This window comes from Borostomias antarcticus, assembly GCF_949987555.1.
Source record: "Borostomias antarcticus genome assembly, chromosome: 21".
NCBI classification, from domain to species: domain Eukaryota; kingdom Metazoa; phylum Chordata; class Actinopteri; order Stomiiformes; family Stomiidae; genus Borostomias; species Borostomias antarcticus.
This window is the reverse complement of record NC_140254.1, coordinates 3161743-3185188: the sequence shown is the minus strand read 5'-3', so window position 1 is coordinate 3185188 and position 23446 is coordinate 3161743.

Here is a 23446-nt window from a genome sequence, read left to right as displayed (position 1 = left end):
TGTAGGCTAGTGTGATTTTTTCAGAATTATATGTCAAAAAAGTTTTTTTTTTTTTTTTTTACAGTATTCTGAATTATACCCTCAAACGGTCAATGGAAAATAACATATCTAAATCTAACTCCTCCCATTTTTTTTTCAATTGCAACCAAAATGCATACACTGCATCATCAGACAGCCCACACCAAATACAGACAGATTTTTGAAATATCAAAAACTGAGCACATGATGCATCAAAACGTTTTACTATTAGCAATACTGTACATTTACTACAAATTCTCGCTCAATAAATGTTCATGAAAAATCAGGGCAAATTGTCATGAAAGGGTAGATGTAGTGATTTCTTTCAGAATTGTATCTTTATTTAAAAATTTAATTTTTAAAAATATGTTTAATTCTGTCCTCTGAAACCAACCATACTGAGAAAACTACACTACCCACAATCCAACGCAAGCTCCACCAATCGGAGACGTCGCTGTTGGCAACCCTACCCAGCCCACGCCGAGGATTACAATGACTAAATTCATTGATTGGCCACTGACTGAGCACACAGTTGCTGAAGTTAATGTTCAATTATGAAGAAAAGCAAACACAACCTGTAAAAATGAATAAACATATCTCATCCCACATTTTTCAATCAATTAACACCAAACTTTCTACACTGGATCTTCAGACTGTCATTCACAAACCCATTGACCAGATTGTAGAATTATCAAAATTGATCTTACAATGCATCAACATGTTTTACAAATGTTTTACAATGCAAAATTAACATTGGAATGTCAACTTTCTTGTTGTCTTCCTATTATCTCGCTTATTGCTCCTAAACTGTATCAGCTTTAATATTGAGTTGCTTTTTCCAAGTCATCTCAATCTGTGCCAATAAAGCTTCCTCTCCTCACACAAATAATCACAATTCAAGTGATAAAAGGTTGTAGGGCTTGCAAGATACAGTACCAGAAATTCTGATAGCCTGCAGTCAAAACACCAGCCTACATTAAACACAATACTGTATTGTGTTTACACATTCTGTATGGCAACATAACCTGGATTTACATACTGTAAAGTATTTCCATCCATCAAAGCCACCATAGTAGCCTTTGATATTTTCTATTCATAATACATTTGGTTCTTTTCTACAGATGGTGATGAGGATCATTTCATCAAGATAAAAGCTTCCAGCTCAGCTCACTATGAAGCAAATTGAACTCAGAAATGAGATGGAACAGATTAACTGACACCAAGAAGCACAACTATTTGTGGTTTAAGTGGTCACCAAGGTTAATGCTGATTGTTTGGGCTACCATTAGCATATTATTCATCACCTGCTGTCAATTTAATAAGAATTGGACAATTTTATCAAGTAGGTTAAGCTTAAATAATTGAATTAGAACTGTTTCATATTACTTTGTCATATTAGTTATCGGTTTCCAAAGGGGAGTAGGCTTCTTTTACAATCACCAGTACAAGACTGACATCTAGAGGCTCAATATGTGCTGCAATCTAATGATTCTATTTGGTGAATTTTTCACCTCACACGTGATACATGGCAATTAGGCCTAAATGTGGTTAGAATGATCTATTTCATTACAAAACAATGTATATTTTTATATTATAAACTAAACACTAAACCACCAAAGTGTACTCATTCACAGACAATTTATTTATAACACACTATTTAGAGGTGATCAAAATCCAAGACGTAGAACTGATAATTTCACTTTCCACCTGAAATGAACCTGAGGTGAAAAACATGTGATGTCACTGTAAAGCACTAAGAACTTTGATCGATGAACGGCGACAGTTTAAGGTCAAGCTTGCCGCGCATAAAGAGCTGATATGGGCAAGGTTGTGATAGTGGCAGTTGGACTGCACGGATGGTTCAGCGGCATACAACCTTGCCTTGACAGTCTTCAGCACACAGTGCTGACATGGTGTGTCACTCCAAGCCAGTTAAAGTAAACAGCCTTCTCCCAGCCTCTGCTGCTAGGTCACAGCTGAGTGTAGGATGTTTACATTAACTAAAGTCTGACTCCGTCTGTAAGCTGTCATGCTGAATATTTTCATGGGCGGCCTGCTTGAGTGTAGCCAACTCAATTTTCAACAAAGCCATAAGGATCTTTTGTGATCACCACAGCATTGGATGTGGTATGGACGCACACTGAAAGCAACAGTTTCTTTGTAGGTCAAATAGCACATGGATGGCACTTGTCTCCTTGGAGCTGAAGGCAGTCGGCAGCAGCAAACACCTGACTGAAAGCTCTGTTGGTGGACAGCTTCCAGTCGGGGATGTTTACAGCCCCAAACAGCCCAGTGAACAGGACATACACTGTGTAATAGGAACAGCAAGTAGTAAACTCCAGCTGAAAAAGAGATGGCTCAAAACCTAGCTAGAGCTTTCTCTCTCCTCATCTGACAGTGTGCAGACTATGAGAAGACATCTGCTGAAGGCCACTGGTGTGATAGGGGAGAGGCATTGTGAAGTTCTCTGCTGGGTCAGGGGGGTCAAGTCCCTGGATCTCCCTGAGCAGATGGGCTAGGTCCATGAATTTGATTCTCAACCTTTGTCCACTAGCGTACTTAGTCTAACAATAGACATGGGGCAAGAGATCAGTGACAGCGTCCCGAGCTACAGCTCAGATCCTGACCTCCTGGCCCACTTGTGCACAGCCTGTAGATTTGAGACAGAACAGATGTTACTGGCATAGTGAAGGGAGATGAACATGGCTATGAAACAAAACTGCTGATTATATTGAATGCAGATGGCAACTAGCAGTATATCTCAGGAACCTTGAAAGCAAAATACAGGAAATCTAATTTTGGTTATTATCATTCCATTGTGAAGATCTGTGTATAAGGTATATATAATATATTGCAATGTTTGGATCATAGATAGCTAAACACTGAAAAATGTTGCAGGCGTTCTCAGCTTCTCAGTTGCTTTATTTGTAGAAAATATGAGTTGCAAGACTCCTAGGATGAACTGGTTCGACATTTAAGTTAATGTTATGCATGTTGTATATGTCTGTCCTCCATCAACTCACGTTAGCCAGCTAGCGTTACTTGCAAAATGGCAAACTCACCATGATGAGCTCAACTGTGTCGAGCAGCTGGGAGTACAAAAAAACTTACCTAACAGCTAGATAACGTTAGCTAGCTAATGGTGTAGCAAGAGCAAGGCCAGTGACAAGGTTAACCTGATTGGCATTTCTTGAAAATAATTATTTACTTAGTAATTAATGTTAGCTAGCTAGCTAGTGAGAGCCTGGCAACTGTTTCGGCACTTGTTCAGTAAGTTAAGACTCTAGGCTAGTTCTGCTAAGCAACTACAGTGCTGGCGTACTGCTAGCTAGTGAGCTCACGTTATAACATGACAAATGCTTCAAAACAACTGACAGACAGCAGGCTTTAACTTCTTCGAGCTAGCTAACTTGAGTCGTGTTTTGTAAACTAGCTAGCCCAGCTAACTTGCATAGTGTCGTAGCTCATACCAGCTCAGAGATTAGCCTAGCTAGCTAGCTCAAAGTCAAAAGACAAAGTGGCTAACGTGCATAGCTAGCCAGCTAACGCTAGCTCTGCCCTGTACGTGTCCTTCGAGGATTGCCGTTCCCTTACCACCAGCTTCAACGTCTATTCCTCCCAGACAACAACAACAACAACACGGTAATCCTCTGCCAAGTTCAAAGTAACAGTTTTAAGGAGGTTTCTGCTAGCTACTGTTGTTGTTGTTGTTGTTAGTTAGCTGGCTCAATCCTGGACGACCCTGCTCCCCTCCTCTTTCACTTGTCTTTATTTCTGACCTTTGGTTACCCGACACCGATGTTGACGTCATTGTCATGGAAACAGAGCCCCGCCCACTGTGCGTATGTCTGCGTCCTTGTCCTTTACCTTGCCGTACGTACCTTGGACATATCTAAATGCAAACCGTATTGGTTTACATAGATTTGTTGTTTTATATTATCGTCTCACCAATAAACAGATTACTGGTTGTGTCTTACATTGGCAAGGGGCTACTTTTATGTGTGTGTGAGTTTTGGGACTTTAGTGTGTGTCAGTTTTCCATAGTGTTTTATTCACCCATTTGGCACTGCAGTTGATGCAGTGGGAAGATATAGGTAAAATAAAGTACATTCAACTTTAGCACAGTGGCACAGCACTAAGTACTGTCACCTCACAGCAAGAAGGTCCTGGGTTCGAATCACGCTTGGGACAATGTCGGCACTGGGGATGTTTTCCCCAGTGTTGTCAGGTACTCAGGTGGTCTCAGTCCCTGGCCTTTATGTGCAGAGTTTGCACATACAGTACACAGTTCTCCCGTGTTCATAAGGGTTTCCTCCCAAGAACCACAATATAAAAACATGCAGAAGAACAGATAACTTAGTCCTGTCCCTGACTAGCACTTGGACTGAGCACTTGGACTTGGACCCTGAGCGCCACTGATGAGGGCTGCCCACTGCTCCTGGCTGCCACTGGAGGACAGCTTGTATGGGATAAATGCACAGGACAAATTCCACTGGTGACCACTGAATGTGTGTGTGTGTGTGTGCACATGCGTGTGTGTGTTGTGTGTGCTGTGTCGCTGCTCAGTCACATGTGTTTGTGTCACATGTGGCAAAATAAAGACCCTCAAGGTCCAATTATTATTATTATTATTATTATTATGCAAGCCAAGCCTCCTCAGTCTACTAGCTGCATAGATACAACAGGCTGTTCAGAAGAGTTCCAGTAGAGGGCATTATCACCCACACTATCTCACATACTTCTCTGATGGCTCTTGAATATCAACAGTAATGAAACAACTATGGCTGTTAACCTTGGCAAAGGTCCTTGTTGTATCAGGCATCCCCCCCAGGCTCCAAGTCAATTGGAATAAATGGCTTTCATCCGTGAATCATGCCGATCAATAACAGGTCGCACAGAAATGCGACTGAGAGCATTGTAAAATCAGTTTTTGATTACCATGAGCATAATGGAAAAGGAGTTATATGTCATAAAAGACAACCTGATGTCCACAGAACACAATTTGGCAATTTCCATAGAGGAGGTATCTGCATTATTAAAGAGGAAACTCTGAGGCCAGTGGATTTTGGTTTCCTTGCTGTTTCCGATCACATAATCCAATCTGCTTTCACAGTGTAATGGAATCTGCCTGTCTATCAAAACACAATTCATATTATAAAGCACCAATTTTGAAAAAATGGTCATCCATTGCAGCTCTGATGCAAGAGGCATGTCTTTTAAGTGAAAGTGTTTGATGCTGCATGGGCCACATGAGTAGGAAGTAGTCGAAGGTAAACTCCTCCAGTGTCTATTGTGTTAGTGCCATTTGTTTAATTGTGTAAACCAGCTTTCACTATATGAATAATCTCCATTTCCATCCATGTAATTTAGATGATGACGTTCAGTCAGGCTGGTGGTAGTCGGTCTGAGAAAATACTGATTTGTTTGTCAGTTTTATTTTTAGTTCAAGGTGAATACACCTAAAAACAGCACTGTAATTGGCATGTAGTAGTACATATAAAATAAAATGTATGTTAATAAACCTGTTTTTACTCTTTTTTGCCCAATGAGAATCGATAAGAGAATCGCTACAATCTTATTAATTCCCTTCCCTACACATGAGGCCAGTCCAGATCCATTCACCCAAAGACTCATTCTCATAGATGAGCAACACATCTCTGGGAACTGGGTTTCCATGCCTCCAAAGGACATTGGTACATTGGTGTCAGCTGCCCCATATGAATCATCACCAGGTCTCTCCATGAAGAAGTGAGGAGAATCACCTCAATATATTTAATAAACTGAAATTGCCTCATCATAATGCATTAATAAAGGATTGCATTTTTTACAGTATTCATGAGTTTTTGCTTTGGATTGGATATGTGTCTACCATTACTGCGTCGTAAGTGGTGTTTAATTATTCATATTCTGTCTGACACAACCCACATATTGCCTGAGAAAATACCAATGAAGAGAGATCCATCTAAAATGTAATGGGATGAAACCAAGAAATTGATTCCATTGTCATTTTGTGTGGTCAGTAATTGCCGTCAGCCATTATGAGGGAGACTGATTTTCTCTGTGCAGTGGTGCGGAACATTGTGTCCCTGCACCGATCTGTGGAAGTCAGCCCAGGTGGACAGGACCATATCAGATCTGTGGAAGTCAGCCCAGGTGGACAGGACCACATCAGATCTGTGGAAGTCAGCCCAGGTGGACAGGACCACATCAGATCTGTAGAAGTCAGCCCAGGTGGACAGGACCATATCAGATCTGTGGAAGTCAGCCCAGGTGGACAGGACCATATCAGATCTGTGGAAGTCAGCCCAGGTGGACAGGACCATATCAGCTGCAGCATCACTGGGCAGGTGGTATGAGTCTCATACGCTTTGAAAAAATCTGTCCTGATGAAGGTGGCAACACCGAAACGTTGTTAAAAAGATTAAAGCAGAGAAAAAGTGTGTGCGGGAGTCTTGTATTTCTCATCTCATACGCTTTGAGCCAATTATTTCTGACATATTTAGCTCCATCCACTGTGACCAGATGTTTGCTCTCAAAGGTAAAATGGGATATGTTTCACACCTTATGGTGTGGTTTTCACTAGTGTGACTTTTTCATTGATTTTAATATGATTGGAAACAGAATACCCTCTGGTCTCCATGATGATGCCGTACACTTTGACATTCCCATTTCTACTAATGTGAAACACTATATGTATGTATCTTTGTAGATGATGGTAAGCTATATACAGTGCAAAATTATTTTGCAGTAGTGCTGATTGTTAAATAGTCTAAATGAATTGAACCAAGGGTACTATGGTGGAATCCTTTGGAAACACCCACACAAAAGCCAGAAATAACCCCATCCTAGTACTCTTACTCAATGGTCTTGGAGGATTTATGTTTTGTGTTAAGTAAGGCTGAAGCTACTCATGTTATCTCACTCCATCAATAGCAAATACATTAACAATATCTAGTGGCTGCAAGCACACTATTAATTTACCACGGCCTGTCCCTACAGGGGCAGAGGAATTGTTGGAGGCAACGAGGTGTATCCACTTACCCCTCCCTGGGACATGGCGTCGGTGCTGGGGGATCGATGCCCATCGGGGAGAGGAGAAGGGAGGCAGGCAGACAGCCGGCTGGAGGAAGCCCTGGACTTGAGTTTGGAGTGCTGGCGGCTCGAGTGACGCTGTCACCTAAGAGGCCCCAGCAGACGCAGCGGAGACGGGGAGGTATGTGCTGGACGATGCTGGAGCCATGTCCTTTCACACAGGGATGTACAACAGGCCTTCGGCCCTCAGAGGTTGAAGAGGACAGGGGTAATGGATATTGTGAGCTCTCTAGTCCGTGGGGTGGACAAGGCTAAGACCTCCATTGACAGGTCATTGTTAGGCAGACATTGAGACATTCGTCACTTGGTGAAGTAGTTTTTACTTGCAATGGATTTGACAGTCTAACCTTTAGCACACACTCACTGAGATGCAAGTAGAAAAACAAGATCACACTCAAAAGTTAGTGTGTTCAATACATTCAGCAGCCTTACCTGGTATTTTCAATATTCAACATGCTCAAAGTACTATACCTGATTGTGGACAGACTCAGAGCCACATAAAATAAGACTTAGACTGAAAAGCATCAGTAGAGCCCACCGAAAAGGCCTCCTTGCCTATAAAGTTGCTGTGTCCTTTGAAAGAATTCTAGGAATTGTAGCTGACAGCAAGTTTTGGAGGAGCAGGTGAGAGCAAGTAGCTGGCCCTCTGGCCATGTTCTCCCAAGACATGTCAACCCCCCACTTAAACAAGAACTTGCAGGTTATATTTGTCAGTATACCCTTAGGAAACTGAAATGCTCACGTCAGTTATGGTCAAAGGGGTAGGGTCAATAACATGTTTGAAAGTACAACACTACCTCACATCCATCTGGAAAGTGGCTCTTTTTGTCTTTCCTTAGAATAAATATTTTGTCTTTGCGAAACCAGCTTTAAATAATCTATAAATGAAATGATTCCTACTGATTGATATCTAAAAAAGATATGCAGCAAGCAGCATTGTAACATGGCCTGACATGGACCTCTCAACACATGACAACTGCTTTAATTATTCATCAACTAGCGCATACTGTAAGGTATAGTAATTCCTCTCACAGACCAAAAATGACATGGCATTGATCTGGCAGGATATATTTATGGAGGAAACCTGAGACTCTAACCCTGTTAATGATGTAAATATAGCATTCAATTGGGCACTTTTTCTTCCCAGTGGAATGGTAAAAGAAATTCATTGAAAGTCAAGGCTATGTATGATGCTCATTAGCTGATAATGGGTTTCATGTTTTGAAGATGAAAAGGTTTTGACTGTCTCTGGCAGTGTTGTGTAACAGCATTTGATCATTGCTTCGTCTTTACAATAACCACCTTTTACAAATTGGATGTGGATTGAAGCTGCAGAGGAACAGTATCTCTCTACGAAAAGAGAAAGGATGTCTGTCTGATGGTGTCTGTTGCCTGTATCCCGATTATCTCCATAACCTCCTCAACGAGGTCACTGTATGAAGTTATATGTGGCAGGTGTATTGCTCAGGACCCAAGGGCGTGCATGTGTCACGTGAAGCTGAGAAAATGTATGCTTTTGCTAAAAGTAACTGTTATGACCGGGTTGGAATTGGACCCAAACGCATGACACAGGAGGCAGAGAAAAAATGCAAACCCCAAAGGGCAATTTAATACTAAGTACAGTAATTAAGTACAAGCCTCCAGCAGGCAAGGTCAAAAACGATAATCAGGCAGGGGTCAGGCGATCAACAAACAATGTCCAATATCCGTAATCCGTAATCAAAGGTCCATATCCAGAAGGGGTGTCAGGGAATCCGTGTTTCAGTCCAGGGGTGGTGATAGCAGGCAAGCCGAGCACTGGGTCTGACGGGAGAAAACGGAAAGACAAAAAACGTGATAAGGGAACTATAAAAGACGAGGGGTCAAGAAGCACAACAGAGATAGGAACGGCAATCAGAGTTGGCTACACTGGCTAGATACTTGCCACATGAGTTATATGAGAAGATTTGGCGATGAGCGTGGAGAAAATCAGGGTTCTTATAGGTAGGCGATGATGATGATTGGGACCCGATGCGCAGCAAAATAATGCAGTCCCCTGAGGCCAGTGAGGTCAGAGAGGGGCCCGGAAGAATACAGAAACCAGTGGAAGAGAGATTTGGACAGAGAGCTGGAAGAATTAGTGTGGGCCGCTGACAGAGCCAGGGCAGAGGTGTTTGGGAACAGTGGGGGTTGTATTGTTATTGTTCTGGGTGAAGATTAGAGAATTGGGCAGAGAAATGATAGAGTGTGTGTAGTCCATTGAAATTATTTAAAGTGATCAGCAATGCTGGCATTTAGACTGAATGTATATCTTATTTGCAGTAAGCATATACTGTATCTTTGTACTAACTGTATTTGAGCTTTTGAAACTAAGAATCACAACTTAGGGACTCAATGATCTCAGAAATGTTATATGGGTCATGGGGACTTGGTGGGCATGTGACTGAATGATGATCGTGTATGAGGGAGAAGTGCTTACTCTGATTCAGTGAAATTGATGTAATATCTTATGTAATGGGAGGAGAGAAAGAGTTAGAAAAAGAGTAGGCTATATAAATTAGGGAGCAACAATGCTCTGTGGGATTCCCCGACTAGGTGCTACACTACAACTAACCACTTTGCTTTCCTCTGGAATATGTAGCGTTTTTGCTCTCTGTAAAGAGTGTTGCCTCTGTGTATGAAATGCACTATACAAATAAAGTTTCATTTGATTCGAAAGTTAGTTATATTTTGTCACTTTTTTGTCACAGGGATTAGCTTTCTGGGAGAGTAGTATTTGCTCTCTTGTAATTGTAAAAAGTAAGGCTTATGCATGCTAAGGATCTGACAGGTTACCCTAGACTCTAAAAGTAAAATTTCCCTATAGTAAAAGTATACTTATTGTTAAATATGTTCCAGCAACTACATCAGCAGACATCTCACTTAGAGTAAGAGCCACCGTTAATTTGTGTGGTCCTAGCAGGTGTACTCAACTATCAGGTCACAGTGGGAGTGTAGGCTAACCTAGTCTGTGAAGCTATTTGGATGAGCGGTTCTTGAGGGTGCTGTGCCAGTTGTAGGCTATAACAGTTGTAGGCTGTTGTGGCGCAAGCAATTAGAAGTAGAGTTCTCATGTCTGTCTCAAGTCCTGAAGGAGGTTGGGGCTACAAATGTATTTGTAAAACTGTGTTTTTGCCTCCGCCCAAAGGATATGTTTTCAGTCGCGTGTGTTGGTTGGATGGTTAGTTGGTTCGTTCTTTAGCAGGATTATGCAAAAACTACCAGACCGATTTTCACGAAACTCAGTGGTGGGGTGTAGCATGGGCCAGCCTGGAACCCATAAAATGTGAAAATCTGATTCACTGGACGGATCCATGAATTAAAACAAAACTTGCCCTTTCACTTTCGGATTTAGGCTCAGGTCTTTGTCAATACCACTTGATTCCATAGTTAGAGCTTAGGACTTTGAATTTTGGGTCCCGGGTTCGAATCCTGACTGGGACCATTATTTATTAATTTGTATTTTTAGAATGAGTAGTTTATAGTGTTAATATTATAGTAGTTTATAGTTTTAGTGTAGTAATGTATGTAGTAAGTATAGTGTTGATGCAGAGGAAATAATGATTGTGTAGTAGACTAGATGTTGAATTTAAATATTTACATTTGATAGTTTGTAAATTATGTTTATACAAGATAAATCAAGATCTATCTATTATTGAGGTTTTATTGTCCCCTACCCCTACTAAATGCACTTTTATATCCTAGGGAGAATGAGGGATCTCATCATCAGTGTAACCGCTTTAGCTACTGACAGCTACCATTAATGTTATGGAAGCTGCTGCTAGTTGTGAGCTCATGAGCTACAGTAACTGCCTATCACAGTCTTGTTGTGCTGGATTAGCATTGGAAGCATTGGAACTGATGTCGTGTCCAGGTGACAAGACCTATCTTACTTTATTTCATATTTACATTATTTCATGTAATTTCGGTTCAAAGGTATTTTGGTGACATAGCTAGCTGGTTCAGCCCTAACCAGCCCTGAAGAGAACCAAGCCATGGCTCTCTCTGCTCTGAGTTAGCGATGAAAAGCGGCTTGCTTATTAATCTACTTTCGTCAAATATATCCATTGGAAAACATTTTTTTATCCAGGCATCTTAGTTTTAACAGTATAATTGTGATTGAACATGTTTTGTTTGCTAGTAGGTGGTATTCATTCTGTTCACAACAACGCAATGGGCAGCCAGGCGAAATAACTCCAGGGGACCTGGTCCCAGGCGAGTTGAACAGCTGTCCACCCAGAGACGGGATCTCTCGTTGCGGCATGAAGTTCGTGGCTAACCCACCGAGCTCGAAACAGAATCAATACCACCTACTAGCAAACAAAACATGTTCAGTTTTGTTCAAGACCCCCAGATACTTGAACTCCTTCACTTGGGGTAAGGACTCATTTCCTACTTGAGCGGACAGACCACCAGTTTCCTGCTGAGAACCATGGCCTCAGACTTAGAAGTTCTGATTCTCATCCCAGCCGCTTCACACTCAGTTGCGAACCTATCCAGAGAGTGCTGGAGGTCGCAGGCAGATGATGCCATCAGGACCACATCATCTGCAAATAGCAGCGACACAATCCCCAGCTCACCGAACTGCAAACCCACCTCCGCACGACTACGCCTCGATATCCTGTCCATGAAAATCACAAACAGGATTGGTGACAAAGCGCAGCCTTGGCGGAGGCCAACCCCCACCGGAATGGAAGACCACTTACTGCCGAGGACACAGACACAGCTCTCGCTATGGGTGTACAGGGATTGGATGGCCCTAAGTAGGGATCCCCTCACCCCATACTCCCACATAACCCTCCACAAGACCTCTCGAGGGACCCGGTTGTAAGCCTTCTCCAAGTCCACAAAACACATGTAGACAGGTTGGGCAAACTCCCAAGCCCCATCCAAGATCCTTGCGAGAGTGAAGAGCTGGTCGGTGGTTCCACGACCAGGACGAAATCCGCATTGTTCCTCTTCGATCTGAGGTTCGACTATCAGCCGGACCCTCCTTTCCAGCACCTTGGAGTACACTTTCCCTGGGAGGCTGAGTAATGTGATGCCTCTATAATTGGCACACACTCTCTTGTCCCCTTTTTTGAATATTGGGACCACCACCCCAGTCTGCCACTCCTTTGGCACTAACCCGGACTTCCACGCAATGTTAAAGAGGCGTGTCAACCAAGAAGCCCCTCAACACCTAGCGCCTTCAGCATTTCTGGACGGATCTCATCAGTCCCTGGGGCTTTGCCACTGTGGAGTTGTTTGACTACCTCAGTGACCTCCTCCAGGGAAATTGACACTGACCCCCCATCATCTTCCGGCTCTGTCTCGATCGTAGAGGGTGGATTAGTCGGGTTCAGGAGTTCCTCAAAGTGCTTGTTCCAACGCTCAACAACCTCAGTTGAGGTCAGTAGTGTCCCTTCGTTGCTGTATACAGTATAGCTTGGATGGCCCCCCGCTTTCCCTTCCTGAGCTGTCTGATGGTCTTCCAGAAACACTTTGGTGCCGACCGAAAGTCCTTCTCCATGGTTTCTCCGAACTCCTCCCACACCGGCTGCTTTGCCTTGTTCACGGCTGAAGCCGCAGCCCTCCGGGCAAGTCGATACCCTGCTACTGCTTCTGGAGTCCCCTGGGCTGACATATCCCGGAAGGCCTCCTTCTTCAGTCGGACGGCTTCCCTGACCACCGCTGTCCACCACGGTGTCCTAGGGTTACCGCCCCTTGAGGTACCTATGGCCCTCAGACCACAGCTCCCAGCCACAGCTTCAGCAGAGGCGGCTTTGAACACCGACCACTCATGCTCGATGTCCCCAACCTCCACAGGGATGCCAGAGAAACTCCACTGGAGGTGGCAATTGAAATCTCTCAGGACAGGCTCTTCCTCCAGATGTTCCCAGTTCACCCTCACTACATGCTTGGGGTTTCCAGGTCTGTCCAGAGGTTTCTCCCGCTATCGAAACCAGCTCACCACCAGATGGTGATCAGTGGACAGCTCTGCCCCTCTCTTTACCCGAGTGTCCAAAACACATGGCCTTGGATCAGATGATACAATAACAAAATCTATCATCAACTTTCGGCCTAAGGTGTTCTGATGCCATGTGTACTTGTGGGCATCCTTGTGTTCTTGTTATGGACAAACCGTGACTAGCACAGAAGTCCAACAACAAAACACCACTCGTGTTCAGATCGTGGTGGCCATGCCTCCCAATCACGCCCCTCCAGGTTTCTCCATCATTGCCCACGTGTGCATTGAAGTCCCCCAATAGGACAGTGGAGTCCCCTGCCGGAGCCCCAAATAGGACTCCACTTAGGGTCTGCAGGAAGGCCGGGTACTCCGAACTGCTGTTCGGTGCATAGGCACAAACCACAGTCAGAGTCCCCCGCCCCCCACAGTCCTAAGGTGCAGGGAGGCGACCCTCTCGTCCACTGGGGTGAACTCCAGCACAGAGGTGCTTAGCTGGGGGCTACAGCTGGGGGCTAGCCACACCTGCCTTACGCCTCATACCGTGAGCAACTCCGGAGGAGAACAGGGTCCAACCCCTATCCAGAGTTTGGTTCCGGCGCCAGTGCTGTGCATGGAGGTTAGCCCCACCAGGTGTAATTGGTATCGCTCCACCTCCCTCACAAGCTCTGGCTCCTTCTCCCCCAGTGAGGTCATGTTCCATGTCCCCAGAGCCAGCCTCTGCCACTCGGGTCTGGTTGGCAGCGCACCCGACCCCGACAGTTCCTCCCGCGGGTGGTGGGTCCATGGGATGGAGGATGAGATGGTGTCTCCACGTCGCTTTTTCGGGCTGGGCCCGACCGGGCTCCGTGGTAAGCCCGGCCACCAGGCGCTCGCAGGCGGGCCCTCCGTCTGGGCCTGGCTCCACTTCCTCCGGGCTGGGTCTCTCTTCCTCTTGTGTTGTTTTCCACCAGGGGTTTTGCCTGTAACCCCAGGTAGGGGGGGCTAGGGGGTACTACCACTTGCCCAAGGTGGACCCCCAGACTAGTGGACAGAAGGAGGCGTCTTACTTCTCCATTCTAGTTTGCACTGAAACTAGCCACTGCCCAGTGTTACTGTGTGTTATAAATAACGGATTCTATGCTGCCAAGTCTACCTAGCCCTGTTTGGCATCAATCTGAAGCTAAAATCATGAATTAGTTGATTATGCATGTTGGGGATATGCATGTTGGGGAAATGTAATATCATGTCAACCATAATATCAACCATAACAAGGATATGTGATGATTCCAGGCCCCGAAGACAACCTTGGCTCCCCCATTTTATGAAAGGGAGTGGGGGTTACTCTGGGTGATCCCAGTCACCAATCAGGGCTGTCGATGCAAACAGGACACACCTCATCTCCCCTGTACTTAAATATAGAGATCAGACAGTAAGTCTCTCTCTCGTGTTTTTCTCTTGTAACCCTCAACTGCCAGGGTGTGTGTTCCTCCAAGTAACACGTGACCCAGGACCCAAGTTTGTGCCTGGTTGATAAAATCAGCCTGTATCTGTGGAATGCTTAACTGCTAGCTAAGATCTGTCATCAACACCAGGGTCTTAGGAATTTACACAAACTCTTTAAATGATCGACCCTCTGGTGAGAGCCAAGGTTTTGAATGAGACATTTGCAGCTTCTGAACTCTGAAACCGAACTTTAACCTCCGCGAACATCAACGTTTGTGCAACACTACCATCACTGTTTCAACGGGAGCGAAGGCGCGCTGCCCCCTTCATCGAACTGAGTGACCATCAGTCACGTGCCTCCATTCTTCGAGCGGACCGGCCAAAACCTCCGGACACCGCGCTTTCAAACACACTACTACAGTACTAAAGTTGTATCCAGCAGTCTGCTTTGATGTGGTGTGATGCCAAAGTGTTGTTTAAGCTTAGAAGATTTAGGATACGCTGTGATAATCCATGACATCATTCTTTTCATTTCTGCTGTGTTTTCATATTGCCACATGTTTTTCCATCTATTATTGAATTGTGTTATAATATTATTTTGATAATTGATTAGTATAACTTCAATAAATATTATACATTTTTGATCACGTCTTAGCGTCATCACATTATCTTAGGTCACTTGATTGAGTCAAGTCCTCCTCTTGCAGACTGAGATTGATAGATAAATTAGACTATTGATAAAGGTTATGTTTACCTGTACAATAACAGGTTGGTGCCCCATATACAAGTTGATTTAAGGTATTAAATCCATTTCCCTTCATATTTGTGATAACCGTGGAATAATCATACATTATACCAGTATACATGGAAGCACACATAATTGTGAGGAGATACTGGTTTCCGCTCTTAGCTTTTGGTAACGGGCCTACACAATCTACTAGTACCCTACTAAAAGGCTCATCAACAGCAGGTATGGGATATAGAGGGGAAACTGGAATAGTCTGGTTAGGTTTCCCAGCTAGCTGACAGGTATGACAAGACTTAATCTCGTTTAAGACCAGGGGCCTGTTCCAGAAAGCGGGTTCAATAAAGTCTGGGTCTAACCCTGAGGTTTGAATTGATAAATCCTGACATCGGCAACCCAGAGTTTTCAGTTCCAAAAACGCGGTTCCCAGCTAATTCGCGCTGGCACAATCAACCTTGACTATGTACAGCTTGAGCCAAGCTTGTGCACGAGAACTATAACCAGGCCAGGTCCAGCCTGGCTTATGTGCATGGCTGGCTTGTTTCTCTTCAGGACTGGTAGGACAGAATGTGGTCATGCCACTGAAATGGCTTTGAATTGAAATGACATGAAATAATGTCTGATAAATTAAGATAGGTCTTGTCGCCTGGACACATCAGTTCCAATGCTAATCCAGCACAATAAGAGCTGGATAGCCAGTTAGCTCATGAGCTCACAACAACTAGCAGCAGCTTCCATAACATGATAATGATAATAATAATAATATAATAATAATGTAGCGGTCAGTGGCTAAAGCAGTTACACTGATGATAATAAAGTCATCCCCACCGGGAACCCCGGTCTCCTGGGTGGGAGTCCAATGCTCTCACCACTACTCGTGCAGTGGAAATTGGCGGGTGGGTTTTGGTGTCCTTCTTCCAGTCCCTATTGTGGGTTGGGGTTAGAATATGGGTTGGGGTTGGGACAGGATCTGATCTATAAGGCAAGGGGTAAAGGTTGGAGTGAAAGGATGAACATGTGGAGGTTTGGGGTATAGTCCCATAAAGTCATCCCCACCGGGTCTTCAACCCCAGTCTCCAGGGTGGGAGTCCAATGCTCTCACCACTACTCTACTTGTGCAGTGGAGATCGGCGGGTTGATTTTGGTGTCCTTCTTGATTTTGGTGTGCTGGGACTACTGCCTCTTGTGGTGCCAACAGAGAAATGCAGGCCAACATTGTCCGCAGTAACGGAGGGAGGGAGTGATAACCGGACGAACGCTATACTAGGTGCGCTGGCTTACAGCCACGCAGAAAAAAGCATCAATACTTTAAGATCATTCCTCCATCACCACCTAAAGCTGTGCCAGTCAACAGTCAGTCTAATCACACACATGTAGGCGTAGAGTGACTGGTGCATCACATCCCATACAAAAATTAATTACTATAGCATCTGAAGTGACCGATGTTTTGGGGGGTGTGGTTTCAAAGCATGCCCTGATGGGTTTCACAGCACCAGAAGGGCACTGAGCATTGGCATTTATATTTAAAAACATACAGGAAAACTATAGTAGCCTAGGCTACTGATGTTTTTTTTTTAAACACATCAACAAAAGCCAATAATTTGAGAGTGAGCGAATAAGAGGGCAATATTTAGGCCGAAACAATCAAGCTTTTAGGGAAACACTAAATAAACTACAGAGCCATTATATGACAACAATGGCCAAGCACCACGAAGAGGAATGACAGGACGATAAAACACACCCCCTTAGGGCACAGGGGGTCATCCCTATATCCCTGGGTCCTATGTTCCCCCCAAAAAAGGGTTCTATGTTCCCCTGGTTCTTAAACCCCTCAAGAACAATTATGTCTCATTTTCTCGAAGGTATCCACTTTCAGGGATTGACACCACCGATCAAATAGAGCTTCCATCTCACTACCAAACTCAACATATATTTGGCCCTCCAGTATCTTAGCCCGCCTGAACTTCTGCCGGTAGGCCTCAGGCACAAGTTAATATGCCCTCAAGATGGTGGCCTTCACATCATCAAACTTGAGACTCTCCTCAGAGGACAAGGAAGAGTACACCTCCTGGGCTTTTCCCTTAAGCACGCTCTGAAGGAGCAATGTCCAGACCTCCTGGGGCCAATCTAGAGTCGTGGCTACATGTTAGAAATGTGGGAAATATTTCTCCACACCAGACCCGTTTCCAGAACGAAATGCCAGGGGGGGCATTCAATATGTTAGGGGGGGGGGCACACACACGAAATTGTTTGGGTGCTTTTAAGCCCATTTTAAGTAGTTTTTCACACAGATTTAACAAGATATCTCATCTCTCATTGTTCTCACCGACACCTACCTCTGTGTGTTTTTGACATAAGTCTCTATCTATCTATCCATCCTACCATTACCATATCTTTGGAACGTCTCCTCACTGTTCTGAATTCATCAAAACTGTCAAAATAAGATGATTGCTGTAAATATGAAGAATAGGCAAAAACATTTTTGTAAAACCTTTTTTTAATAAAAATAACCCTAGACTTATCAATCGTAATATGTTAATCAAGTGCATATTAGATATTAGAGTCTTAAGCGCCACTTAATCTTTGGTGCCACCTAATCCTACATATGAGTGTATGAGTGAGTGTCAGACTTTGAGTGAAGTATCTGTAAGGTCAGAGTCGCAGGTGGAGGTAATTTCGCCTGCAGCTGTTCTAAAAAGCCTGGCAGAGAAAATGAAATAGCCAAAGGGCTACTCTCCACTAGTAGAGTGGCAGGCGGCTTCTGGGCTGAGTGAAATCTTCTCAAAACAATGTCCCTCCACTCATTCCTGAACTTCTTTGTTAAGTCCTTCTCAAATGCCAAAAGAAATAAATTGGCCTTGCGTCGATGAAGCATACCAAGGCGATGCTCTGTGAAGACGTTCTTGAGGGTAGAAAACAAATTCTCACAGAGTGCCGTGCTGGCTCCAAAGTTCAATGCGTGCTTAAATGTTGTGATCACAGTTGGCATTTATTCCAGAGGCCTCTGGAACTGTTTAAGCACCTGTAGGGTTGGGCGATATGGTTGAAATCAACATTGCAATAATCATAAGGATTTTTCTAGATATCAATATATATCACATGGTTCCCTAACATACCTCACTTTATGAGTTTTAAGTAAAATTTGCTTGTCATCAATTTAGACAGCAGCAATGTGTGTCACCATATTAAAATATCATCACAATATGATTCCACTGGAACAGGATAACCGATAATGAATTATTGCCCAGCCCTAATCACCTGTTTGATTGTCCACTTCTCCCCATCTGGTGGAGATGATTCCTTCATTTGCGAGCTGAGGAACTGGCGAGCGACCACATATTCAGAATCCACAACGGGTGTCTTGGTGAGGTTGAGTAACGGCTTCACCTTACTGACATCCAAGAACGTGGACTGCTCGGGATCCAGAGAGTTGAGTGCCGCCATCAGCTCACAATTACGATCCCCGAAGCGATTCTTCATTTCCTCACACACTGAGTCGATGCAACTAAAATACATCCTGCTTAGCTCTGTTTCGTCATTGCGATCTTCTTGTGTGATGACTTCTTCAACGACATAGCAAGCAAGGGCAGGATTCTGTGTGCGTCTTCTCTTTGCCGGCCTTGTTGTGGCACTGTCGCAAAGCGCCAGGAGTGCCAGGAACTCTGTCTCGGTGCGGAGAGTCTTGATACAGGTGATGGCGGTGTTGATGAGTTGGACACCTACAATAGAATAAAACACCTTTATTGTCATTGTACAGAATACAACAATATTTAGAGTGCTACGCCTGATCAGTACATTACAAGACACAGGGAAATGAAACAAAACAACCTCAGCAAAACAAACAACCAAAGCCAACAACATGGGTTCTAAAATAATGAGTAAAATAAATAAATACAATTCAAATTTGCCCTGGAATAGGTGTACTTGTACTTAGTGCACTAGAATAAGAATAAATGTAAACTTCCTTTACCTGTAACCAGATCCATGTCTTCGCACTGCAAACTAATGTTTGCGGGGTCAAGATAGAAAAGGATCTTGTGCACCATCTCAGCAATGAACTTGAAGCTGGGCTCAGATATGCTCCGCAGCAATCCCACCGCTTCAACGCGCAGATCTGCTCCAAATGCCCGGTTGCTGTTGACCTCTCGGAGCAGTGTGGATAGGTCATCCAATGATCGCAGAACAACTGAGACTGTAGTATAGAGAAGAGACACACAGAATGTTAAAATTGAGTCCTAAAACATATACAGCTAAAGGAACATACAAAAACATTAAGATTTAGTAATAAAACACATACAGTTTCAATATTATGTAGCAGAACATACAAAAAAACTGCTTATCAGTAACAAAAACAATATTGCAGTTAATCAGTCCTAGTGCACAATCCACATACCTGTAGCGAAATGTCCCGTCCAACGTTGGTCTAGTAGGCGCTTGAGTGGCTCTCCTTTGTAGAGAATGGCAACGGTTGGCTTTTTGCAGAACTTGTAGAGCATGTTACACACAGCGAAAAAGTCCACCACAGCCGGTTCAGCTGCCAGAGCATGACTGACCACCAAATGCAGCTGATGGTTAAAACAGTGGACGTATGGTATTTCTCTGTCCAGTTTTTGCTGCAGAGGTTTCTGTACCCCTCCGTGTTTGCCGGACATCAGCGAGGCACCACCATATACCTGACTGAGGATTTTCCCTGGACTCAGTCCAGCTTTTGTCAGTTCTTCAAGGATGGTGTCAGTCAGCGTAGCTGCATCCCCCTGGTCAGCGGTGGCTATTGTTAGGAGGCGCTCGTTTGGCTCGCACAGCTCATTCACAAAGCGCAGAACTATGGAGATGTTTTCTCTCCCAGTTGGATCTCTGGTTCCGTCCGCTTTTAATGTGTAAAATGACTCACCAACCTCTCGCACAAGGTGCTCCCTTACTAAAGTGCTCATGATCTCCAGTAAGCTGTTTTGAACCGCAGGGCAAGTATATCTGGCATTGCCTGGGATGGTCTTTGCTATATTTGCCAAATCAGCATCTTTCCTCAAAGTATACTCAAATAAGGACAAAAAAAATAGGCCACATCCTTCTTCATTCATGTCACTGAAAGCATCCTCATCACCTCTTAAAGGCAGCTGGTTCACAGCAAGGTACTCAAGAACATCAATAATTGATGACAGATAATATCGATTGCTTTGCAACTGCCCTGTATCGACTAATGTTGTAATTTCTTTACCCATTTCAATGCGTCTCTCCTTGTCCTTCCACATAGCTGCACAAGCCAGGTGTTCCTTTGATACGGCATGTTTATTGAGCCCTTTGCCAGTTTCCACCGCATGCTTCCAGTCGCGGAATCCAGTAATATTGAAGGTTGTGTCTGTGGCAGATGTAGGTCCGAGTCCCCGAAACATCCTGCATGGGTAGCAAAATGCAGCATCTGCCTGAATAGAGTATTCTAGCCAGTCCCTGTTTCTATACCAGGAGATGCTGAATGACCTTTTCTTCCCATAGAAGAGGCGTGTAGGAACAATCTTGAGGATCACTCTGTTGGGCTTCTCTGTGCCAATATCACTTGGCGCTGTGGCCTGTAAAGGCCCATTAATGCTCGTAGCATGAGTGGTAGCACTGCTAGCTTCAGTGGTGTTAATATTGACATCTGTGCACGTAGCATGAGTGGTAGCACTGCTAGCTTCAGTGGTGTTAACCGTGTTATTATTGACATCTGTACACGTAGCATGAGTGGAAGCACTGCTAGCTTCAGTGGTATTATTATTGACATCCGTGCTGCTCACGTGTTTAGCTCCGGTCAGTCCAGTGACGCCGCTTGGTGCTTCGCTCCCGTCCCCATCATTGTTTACCTCAGTGCTGCTCCCATTTTCAGTGATGCTGCTCGATGACAATGGTACGCCGTCGCCATGTGCTGCCCTGCCGGCGTTGTTCTTAATAAAATAGCTTCTGAATCTTCGGATATCCATGAATAATTAATTCATCCCATGTACTGTATGCAAGTTTTTCCTACGTGCGTTAAAGTCGCACTGAAATGAAAAAAGTATTCTGTCCCATTTTGGTTCACATAATTGGTCATAGTGTTCACCTATTCAACGTTGTATGTCAAAAGAAATTACTAAATTCTACTTTTGTTGTAATCTTATATCAAAGTAATTATTTCTTACTTCCTGGAAAACGGTAGGTCACGTGCAATGACGACAACAGGTACCTTAGATTTTAGGCCAATAATCTCACGACATCCACCCGTAAATCAACGCTATCCTTCTATCGAATCTGTCTAAAGTTCTTAAAACCCGTCCATTTGTCAATGTTCCAATCAAATTCCTCTAAACATATGTCCCACCCTCATAGCTTGTTTGCGTCGGAAATACGTCAAACTAAGTAAGTTAGATGATCTCAAACGTCCGTTTCAGTGCGACTTTAACATCAAAAATGACCACGCAGAATGGAATGAATGACCTGCCCTACTCTGCCTGTGATTGGCTAATATGGTGCCTTCCTTGGTTGAGATTGGTCAGGTTTTAGGCATGAGGAGTTCGATTGGTGAAAGTATATCAGGGTAAGCCAAATCAGATGCAGAATAGCCTGGGGTCATTCCGTCATCACAGAGATTTAAAGGACAATGCTCGTTTTTGACAACCTGGACCTTATTTATGACATATTATTAGATGTTTGACTCACCGGGATCACTTTGGTGTAGTTCGGAGGCATGTAGAAGAAATGTAAAATCCAGCGCGAGCCAGTATATCCATGTAATGGCGGTGGTCGGCACTGAGAATGCAGTTTCTAAAAATCTATTTTCTGCCGCAAAACGGTTGTTTTCATCAATCTGTCTTTATGAATCGCTAGTTGTGCTTACATAGAGCGTAGGCCTGTTGTGGTTTTTCACATGCCTCTGTAATATGATCTTTGGAAACGTCTTTCGAAACGAAATAGCTTCCCCACTTGCTCCAGCACGCATGCGCACAGCGCGCAATCGTTGCTCCAGCACGCTGTGCGCATGCGTGCTGGAGCAAGTGAGGAAGCTATTTCGTGTCGCCTTCAAAGCTTCAAACAGTGCACAGGTTTTATTTATAGCCATCATATTCAAAATATGACCAAATGAGGCCAAACATTAACCAAATTACATAAGAAGAACTAACCAAGCAAACAAACAATCAAACAAACGTTTCCCCGAGCTGTACTGTACTACGGCAGGATGGGAGGAGAACAGAGATAGGAAAGAAAACAGGAGGCCCCTAACCTCCAAAGGAGTAACAAACAAAGCATTAACTACGAGTGGAAAGAAGGGGTAACAAAAAGACTCACCATCCTGCCGGGGAAAACTCAAATGAAAACATAGATATAGTTTCCCTGGCACATTGCGGTTTGAGGGTGATGACGTGCGCTGATTGTGCAATAAGGCTCAGGCTTTGTACATCCAACTGAAGATGCTACCCAAGGCGCTGTTTACGCTCCGCTCGTATCTGCCTCTATGTCTGTCTCAAGTCTCTTAAAGGGGCCAAGCCATCAAAAATGATTTTTTATGTATACAATAACACCTCAACCCATTACTTAGAGTTATCTTATTTGTGTAGAATAAGCTGTCTTCTGCAGAACGGGCACGGGCCCCCAACAGGCACCTGCACTAGTTGAAGTGAATAATTAGGGCCCGAGCACTGGCGGTGCGAGGCCCTATTGAAATTTGAAGGATTATTATTAGGGCCCGAGCACTGGCGGTGCGAGGCCCTATTGAAATTGTAAGGATTATTATTATTCTCCTACCTTCTACCTTCTACCTTCTTCTTCTCCCCAAACAAATGCCTTTTTGACAGCCTAAACATCAATGAAAACGGATGAAACTTTGCAGATACATCAGTCCCGGTGAAAATTTTGATATTTCATGGGTGACGGAAATGGGCGTGGCAAAACGGCTCAAGAGCGCCCCCTGGAAAATTTAAAATGGCGAGCCCCACCTTTCAGTTTGAAGTAGGCAAACGAAATTCGGTGGGCATATGTAGTTCATCGAGACACACTAAAATGTCTCTTGGACCTATACCCAACTCCTCCTAGAGATTTCATCCGATCAACTTCATATTCGGTCAGCTTCATCTTAAGACCTTTGTGATCAAAAGTTCAAGATCAAAAATTGAGTTTTCACCAAACACCCTTGCCGTGGCGCTCCGCCAAAGTTTGACATTTCGCCATAAAACACGAAGTCCTCATAACTCCTC